Raw genomic sequence first — 9,802 nt, forward strand, 5'->3', positions numbered from 1 at the left:
TAGAGCTTATTTCGTGTTAATTGTTGCATCTATATGACATTGCATTTGTGAGATTAGAAAAGAGAGAATTCTATGTTTTAGGATTGAGAGGCATTTCATGTTTAATTTCTCATCATTTCATCTCACATGTTCATGCATTCATTGATGTTTTTGTGAAGATTTTGTATTCTGTAAAATCTGTTTTTAACTAATGCATTATCATGTTATATGAGACTTGTGTTAGAGTTGTAGAGTAAGGTCTTAATTGTTTAATTTGAGCATTGTAATTGCTTTAGATTACTCTATGTTTTTTGTTGTAAAAAGTGTTGTAACTTTGGGAATCTCAAGGTGTCTTACCACCAACGAGATTGTGTTGTATCTTCATTAGCTTAGAGATCTTGATAGAAAGAATAGGTTCTTGGCTGGGGCTACACCGCAAGAAAGGTTTTCTTGGGCGGTAAGAAGGGAGTCAAACCAATGGATAAGGTTCTTTAGTTTCAAGAAAGAGTCTAAGTGTTGTAATTGGAAGAATTGTTTGTAAAACATTATTTCAATTATAGTGAAGAAAAATCTCCCAAATCAGCCGGGAGGCCTGGATGTAGTTTACAAGTGGACCCGCAAACGAACCATGATAAAAACCTTGTTGCAAGCTTTTTCTTTCTCTCTCTCTCTTTATTGTTTTAATCGATTACTTTGTATAGTTATTTTAATTGTAATAATATGTTTCTATACTATACTGGTGTAACTCTGACATATCTGTTAGCTCTGTATATTTTCTTCGATCTCAGTTGATTGTCGTGCAAGAAACCGAATCTGTTTGTGTAATCTGAGCTATTTTAATCGATTAAATTACTTGCGTTCATCGATTATTCCTTCTCTGTTAATCGATTAATATGGGGTTATTTCAGCATTATTTGTTCTTTGCGAAAAGCGGATACTCTAACCGCTACACCTATTCAACCCCCCTTCTAGGTGTATTTTAGCCACTGATACCTAACAAAAATAAATATGCACTTCGTAATCACCAAACTCATTCACTTTCTTGGACTCCAAAATTACAGCCACCATGTCATTGGCACCATTTTCCTTCTCTAAAGGCATCAACCTAATTTCCAAAAAATAATATTTGGGGTTTAGCCAATACATAGCTTTGAACTCCTGATAAATGCATTGAGTGAATAATGTCTTCATGTCTTTCTCATTGACATAGTCCATATTCCATTGGTGGCATTTTTTCAATCTGTTCGTGATTGTATTGAAAATTCCCCTCATCATGTCTTGAATAATATCGACAACAAGGATTGTATATTAAGGATAAGTTTGAAGGGATGAACAAATCCACAAACAACAAAATCAAGACTGAAGATTCATACAAGATAAAGCATTCAAGAAGATCTAGAGGCTAAGTGTTTTTATATCTTTATTAGGTCTTAAGATGGTTGCTTAGAAAGAGTCTAGGTTAGGATGAACCCTAATGGATGTCTCACAAGCTAAAATCAATCATAACTAAAATAAGACTTACATGCATACATACATGATTTACATGCATACATACATGATCATATGATTTTGGATGCATTCAAAAAGAGTTTTAAATCATACATCATTCAAAGTCATGCATCATACTTTTACAAATCATGTAGGAGGTTCATACCATATTAAAATATTTTGTAAAACCAATAATCAATTAAGAGATATTTTAATTGATTAAACATTGAATTCTTGGAAATTCGTTAATCAACTAAGTATGAGTTTAATCGATTAAGGGTTGTTGCAATTTTTGGTTTATGGTATTTAAAGATTCGTTAATCGATTAAATTTAGTAATAATCGATTAACTGCAGCTAAAAATAGAATTGTATATAAACCCAAGTTTTTCATATTGCTTCATAATAACATATATGAAAATATTTTCATACAGTTAGAACACATACACGAAAAATAGATTTCATATTGTTCTGAAAATCATAGCTCTTTCACTTTCATATCTTTAGAGAGATTTTCAAAGTGTTCTTTTAAAAAAGAGAAAAGGGTGAATCTTTAGAAAGATCCCCAAAAAGGTTCATTGACAAATCATTTGTAAAAAGAAACCTTGTATCTCACGTTTTTAGTATTCTATTTGTGATATTTGTAGAGGGATTCTTAAATTCAAGAAGAGTGATTACTCTTCACATTGAGCTGCATCAATAACTTGAACGATTTTAGACAACGCAATAACATATTCTCTTGGTGAGTTTAGTATCACCATTGAAAGAGAATTGGGTTGGGAAACCATAGTTTTGGTTAGGTAAGTGTATTCATGAGAGAAAAAGGTCTTGGTTCGAGCGAAACAGAGGCTGGGGCTAGAGTCGCGAAAGGTGTGAGTATCCGAGTAGGCGAGCTTAGTAGTCAAACCGAAGTAAGAGGCTCATCGGTTCCAAGAAAAGAGCATCTTGTGTCTTGTATTGGAAGTGTGTTTGAAAAGAACATAAAATTTCCATAGTGAAGAAAAATCTCCAAAGATTAGAAGGGGAGGTCTAAATGTAGTTTGCAAGTGGATCCGTAAAAGAACCATGATAAAAGTCGCGTCTCATTCTTGTCAACTCTTAACTCTTCACATTTCCGTATTACTTGATTTGCTTAACTTGACATGCATATCATTTTGAGTTAATTGCATATTTTGCTTTGTGCATTTATTGTTCTTAATCATCTAAAAGAAGTGCATATAAGTTTAGTTGAATCTTGGTAATCTTAGAGATAAAAGAAAACTATTTTTCATAGAACAAGAACTAAATAATCAATTAGGTTGTTTATTTAATCAATGTATAAAAAAAAGAACAAGAACTAAACTGTTCAGTGTATAAAAAAAATTTAATCATAAAATGATGTCATTTTTTCGTAAATATATATATATATGGAATGGTACATGTGACACATGACCACGTGGACAAAAATCAGAACGTCATGTTGGTAGTTAATAGTCCACATAGACCAAGCCGTTAACGTCAACTGATGGGTATTGACGGAATGGCTAACATGGGTCTATAATAAAAATTTTGTGGACTAAATTGATAATTTAAATTTTAATAGGGACCAACTTGGTAAGGTCGAAAAATTTGAGGGACCAAAATGGGTCTTTACCCAAATTTTAACTCTATTTTTCAAACACTCACTAAACTACCTCGCCACCGACCCTATGACCATTACATTCCCCTTCTTCCCATCTCTACCCTGGTAAATATAAAACGTTATTGATATTCTCATTCCTAAAAAGAAATCATGACCTCTACACTACAACATATGCTAAAGACTAGCATTGTTGTTCCAAACACTAACCCATTTTCTTCACCAATACTTATGGTGAGAAAGAAAGATGGTACTTGGTGTTTTTGTGTTGATCACAAGATATTAAATTCTATCACTATTTTAGATCGTTTTTCTATACCAACGATCGATGAATTGCTGGATGAATTATGCGACACAACTATCTTTTTAAAAATCGATTTGAGGTCTAGTTACTACCAAATTCGGGTCATCTAGTGGACACCCAAAAAACTACCTTTGATATGTTTGATGGACATTATGAGATTTTAGTTATGCCATTTGGTCTGATTAATGTCCCATCTACTTTTCACGCTGCTATGAATGATCTGCTTTGCCCTCACTTACGGTGGCTTGTTCTAGTATTTTTTATGATATTCTGATTTAAAATGCAAACATAGTAGATCATCTTACTTACTTACAAATTGTGTTAGACCTATTAGCTTCTAATGAATTTTATGCCAAATTCTCAAAGTCTATTTTTGGGTTGCTTCTATTACCAATTTGGGGTATATCATTTCAGTACCCATGGTACATCTAGACCCTGAAAAATCCATGCAGTGTTGAATTGGCCAAAACCACATCCGCTCACGGCCGTTCGGGGATTCTTGGACCTAAATGGATTTTATCATGTTTTTAAAAAACTATGCATCTCTCGTCATTCCTCTTACTGATCTACTCAAACAAAATACTTTTACATGGTTAGAGAAAACTCATTTAACCTTTACAGATCTAAAAGATGGAATGACATAAACACCAGCCTTCAGCCTTCTAGATTTCACCAAGGTCTTTGATTTTGAAATTGAAGCTTCTTTCATTGCTATTGGTTTTGTTCTATCCCAAAATGGTCACCCTTTGGCTTTCTTCAGTAAGAAGATGTCCCCTCACATGCAGTATGCTTCTACATATGTTAGTTAGATGTTTGTTGTTACAAAAGTAATTAAAAAGTGGCTCCAATATTTAATTAGGAAGCATTTCAGAATATTAACAAATCAACAAAGCTTAAAACATCTGATGACCTTAGTATTACATACACCAAAACTCAAAAGTGGGCCACAAAAATTATCGGTTTTCAATTCGAAATAAAGTATTAAACCGGAACCTCTAATAGAGTTGTAGATACTCTATCTCAATGTCAAGATGTTGAGCCTACTATGTTCACTTCAATATCTTCTCCCATTTCAGCACTACTAGATCAACTCGAGCAATATTACACTACATCTGAAGGCCAATCTTTTTTCAAAAACTGTGAATACGATACCAACATGAAAATGAAGTTATATTTTTCAAAAGGGCTCTTATTTTATTAACAAAAGCTTTTCATACCCGATCTACTAGGAGTTCAAGCTTCAATACATACTGCGTTTAATTCCACCCCAGCTGTTGGACATTCTGGTCTAAATCCCACTATAGCTCGAATAACTGCTTCTTGTTACTGGTAAAGGCTTTACAAGGATACAAAGTCTTTTATCCGTCATTGCACAATATGTCAATATAACAATATGTTCTTGTGAAAAAAATGGGTTACTACAACCAATTCCAATTTCCTATACAATATGGGATGCCATTTCTATGGACTTTATCACTCATTTACTCACTCTCATGGTCATATAGTTGGTTGAGTTATCTTCCTTTCCAAGTATGCTCTTTTCATCGGACTTCCCTCCAAGTTCAGTGTTGAAATCCTTGCTCATCGTTTCCTCATAGAATTTGTCCGCCTCCATAGTGTTCCTCGATCTATTGTCTCACACCAATATAGGATTTTTTAGGTTCCTTCAGGAAGGAGTTTTTTGTCTCCTAGGCACCACCCTCTCCTTTATTTCAGCATACCATCCATAATCAGATGAACATAGAAAGTGGTCCAAAAATGTCTCTAGACACACCTCCTTGTTTCAGCAGCACACAACCATTTAAATCGTACCATCACCTCCTACTTGTAGAGTATTGGTACAATACCAACAAACCTTCTTCTACTGGCATGTCTCATTTTGAAGTTGTCTATGGTCATCATCCACCCAACCTCAAAAGTGCATTCAGTCTATCCCCTACTATTTCTACAATAACACATAACCTACAAACAAAAATAAAATCTTATTCATACTTAAATATTTTTTATGCGAGCTCAACATAGGATTCAAGTTAAACAGAATATGAGAGGAAGAATATTACCTTTGATGTTGGTGATTGAGTACTTTTAAAGCTTCAATCATACCTACAAGTATCACTTGCACGCCAACGTTCTAACAAATTGTCTCCAAGGTTTTTCAATCCCTACAAGATTAGTTTCTAGATCGGAGCCATCGCATATGAATTATGTTTACTTCCAATAACAAAAATCCACCTAGTCTTTCATGTGTCCCTTCGTCAGTTTCATGGAAATCCAGAAGATCAGTTCATCCTACTTCCATCATTTTCATACATCAGGGAAGAGATAAAAAATATTCATTCAGTGAATAATGAAGCACAGATGGCAGAAAAATGTTTCACTTGCAGAAGGTAATTTTCGTGTTGCTCACCACAAGGAAGATATAGATAATATTCATCCACTAAATAATAAAGCACACATAGCAGTAGAAGTTTCACCACCAGAAGGTGATTTTCATGTTGCTCACCACACAAAAGATACATCTTTTGACAAAATTTTCCCTTCCCGAAGGACCACACTCTCTACAATTAAGACCCACCAAGAGTAGAACTTGGAAGAAAAATGTATTCAACAACCACATGGGCGCATGTTTAAGAAATTATCACCCCGCAATTCTGAAAAAGAATCGTTTCCAAAACCATATCAACCTTTAACTCAAAATATGGATGTCCACGTTTTACCATGTACACGATTTAAGTCAATCTGTAATTGTGCCAAACCTACTATACCATAGAGGCCCATTGAAATTTCTCCCTCATGGCACAACAAAAAGCAAAAACAGACTGCAAAAGTAGGACCTTTCTGATGCATCCAGCGACACACATCCACATGCCAGATATGGCTTCATCATAGTCATTGATTTGTTGCCCAACCTGCACCAAAGGAGACACGGTTCCAACATGTGTCAGACAGTCCATCTCACAACCTGGCACGCAGGTTTGCTCCAGTATGGGCACAACTTGCACTCCCACCATTGAATCTTTCCGTCCAATTCCACATTCATCAGAGACGTCCATTTCTGTTGTAGTGCCTTCCGACTGGCTTGCTCCAACTCCATGGGTTGACCAACAAACCTTACACCCAACTTCTCATTTCCTACACGTGGGCCACTAGGTTTCACCAGCCCAACTTCCAATCCTTGAGGACGAGGTTTTCTTTGATGACATGGGCAATGATAGGGCCAAGAGTAACCAATTAAGACCCAAACATAGTCAAGTAAAACAAGGTTGGTTTATGCAATGTATTAATCTAGTTATTTTCATGTATGTACAACTATTTTAAACTTCCCTTTTAAGGTCTAACCATTTGTATGGTTTAGATTATTAGCAGTTATATTTTGCATCCATTTATTTCATACTAGAATTGAGAATGGAAGGAGAAGTCTTTCCAGAATTGATCTTCTATTTTTATTCTCAATTTATGTCATTTTTCTTAGTTTCTTGGAACAAATATCCTAATATACTACTTAGTGGGTCTTTAGCGGGTTCGGGTGTGGTTTTGAGAAGCACGATGAGGTAAGATGAAAGAACTAAATTGGTAGGGTCTAAGAAATGAAATATAAGGTTTTCATGTCTTCTATTTTAAAGAAGTTCCTTACTTGAACATAAAGGTAACTCATTAGGAGTAATGTCTATACACTTATTGGTGGAAGCACATCTATTATAACACAAAATGTACCACTCCAATGACTTCATGCGATACTATTTGTGATTGGTTGAAAAAAATGCATTTAAGTTAAAAAATTAATAATTAAATATTTTTCTAACTAATCATAAATAATGATATATAGAATGGTACACTTTTATGGGACAAAAGATGTCAGCCCCACCTATGTTAGAATTTATGAACAATAATGCTAAAGAAATTAGCCCACTATGTAATCTTTCATCTACAATGGGTTCTGCCTCATTTTGTTTTTTTTTTTATAAGCAAGAGAGATGGATTAAGAGCACAAGGGGTGCTAACCCAAAGAGAATACAAAGATGAACAATATCACAAAGAAGCTAAAATACAAGACCAAGGGTCTATACACCAATTAGCAAAAGAAAGCGAATAACACTCCGTCTTAGCACAAAACCAAACCCAAGAACGAATCTTAATAGAATTCAAAACATTCAAGACACTAAACTTCATATCCCGAAACACAACCTCATTCCTCAATAACCAAATAGACCAGACCACCGCAAACCACAACATCCTCCACCAATTAGAGTAATTAGCGTTGCTACATAAGTTCATGTGGTACCTCAGCGCGTTCGTGATGCAGAAACTCCCTGCTGGAGCTGCAACAGTGTTCCTTGCTGGAGCTGCATCAATGTTCTCTGTTGGAGCTGCATCAGTATTCCTTGTTGGAGCTGCAGCCGTGTTCCCTGCTGGAGCTGCAGCCGTGATCCCTGCTGGAGCAGCAGCACTGTTCTCTGCTGGAGCAGCAGCAACGTTCCCTGCTGGAACAGCAGCAGTGTTCTAGTCAATTGCCGAAGCAGTGATCCAGCCATAGAAAGCAGACCAAACACTTGCTGTAAAGAAGCAAGACATAAACACATGGTTCACATCTTCGTCCTCCTCCAGGCAGAAGGTATAGTATAAATCCATAGCATCATTAATAATTTTCCTCTTAAAGAGCTGCACTTTCAAAGGCAATTTCTTTCTCAAAAGCTTCCAAACAAAACAGCAAACCTTGGAAGGGCAACAACCTATCCAAGCTTTATCCAATAAGGATTCTATGATAAAAGGTGCTGAATTAAGGGACACCGAATAAGCCGATTTAACATCATAATTCTCTGATTTAGTTAGTCTCCAAGACCACGCATCTACTGCACCCTCCTTACAACATATTTGAGAAATGACAGAGTACAAATCATCCTCCAACTCATCTTCCCAGCTGAATAACTTCCTACGCCAACTCACCCGCCAAGCCCACTGACCATTCAACCAATAACCACATTCAAAGACAACAACTTTCTTATTTTGAGAAAAGACGAGGAAAACGCTCAGCAAGGCAGCTAGGTCCAACCCACACATCAATCCAGAATTTAGTACTCAAGCCATCACCTATACTCTTGAAAGCATTATAATGAAACCAGTTGTCCTGCAAATTTTTACCCCTCCCCACCTTAGCTATCTCTTTCCACCAAGAGGAGGCCACCAAGGCCGAAATACTAAAATTATCTCCCTACTTTGATTTAATAACCCTGACCCACAGAGAGTCGGTCTCCACAAGGAATCTCTATTTCCACTTACCAAGGAGCGAAAGGTTAAAAGAATCAAGATTTTTAACACCAAGTCCCCCCTCATTTTTTGGCTTACACACCTCACTCCAGGAAACCCAAGCCACACCTTTCCCGCCACTCCTATTACCCCACAAAAACCTCCGCTGAATTCTAACTAAGCTCAAGAGAACCTTCTTAGGAGCTCTGAATAAAGACAACAAATAAATAGGAATATTAGCCAAGATTGCATTTAAAAGAATAACCCTACCTCCAAAAGAAATAAAAAATTTTCTCCATGATGCCAGTCTCTTATTTACTGTTGCGATAACGGGAGCCCAAGTCAAATTATTCTTCGAGCTTGCACCCACCGGAATACCAAGATAGATGAAAGGGAAGCAACCAATTTTGTAAGAAAGGAACTGAGATGCTGTATTAAGGAAACCCTCATCCACTTTAACTCCAAAAATAGAGCTCTTGAAGGAATTGATCCTCAAGCCAGAGACCAATTCAAAGCATATGATAATACTTTTCAAGCACCAAAGATTCTCAAAAGTTGGTTTACACACCAAAATAGTATCATCCGCATACTGCAGGTTCGTCACTGTAACCTGATTTCTGCCCAGATCATAACCTTGTAACAAACCAGACTGCCCAGCAGACCGGATTAAACCAGATAGACCTTCAGCCACCAAAAGGAACAGGAAAGGAGCCATAGGATCCCCTTGGCGGATACCCCGCGAAACCTAAAATTGACTTGTAGGACTGCCATTTACAAGAACTGACATCGAAGTTGAGGAGAGACAACTCCTGACCCACCTTCTCCACACCAAAGGGAAGCCAAGCCTGAGAAGCATATAATCCAAGAAACCCCAGTCCACTGAGTCATAAGCTTTTTCAAAATCTATTTTCAAGATTAAGCACCCATCAGAGTCTTTCTTTGCCGAATGAATCACCTCATTTAAAACCACCACCCCATCCAAAATACTTCTATTCTGGATGAAGGCCGACTGAGACTCAGATACTAAAGAACCAACTACCAACTTCAGCCTTGAGGCCAAAATCTTGGAAATAATTTTGTAAAGAGAACCTATCAAAGAAATAGGTCTAAAGTCTTATAACTTTGAAGGGCTGATGACCTTTGGAATTAGAGCTATAAAAGAAGCATTAAG

The sequence above is a fragment of the Lupinus angustifolius genome, chromosome LG10, assembly GCF_001865875.1.
Source record: "Lupinus angustifolius cultivar Tanjil chromosome LG10, LupAngTanjil_v1.0, whole genome shotgun sequence".
Classification (NCBI taxonomy): domain Eukaryota; kingdom Viridiplantae; phylum Streptophyta; class Magnoliopsida; order Fabales; family Fabaceae; genus Lupinus; species Lupinus angustifolius.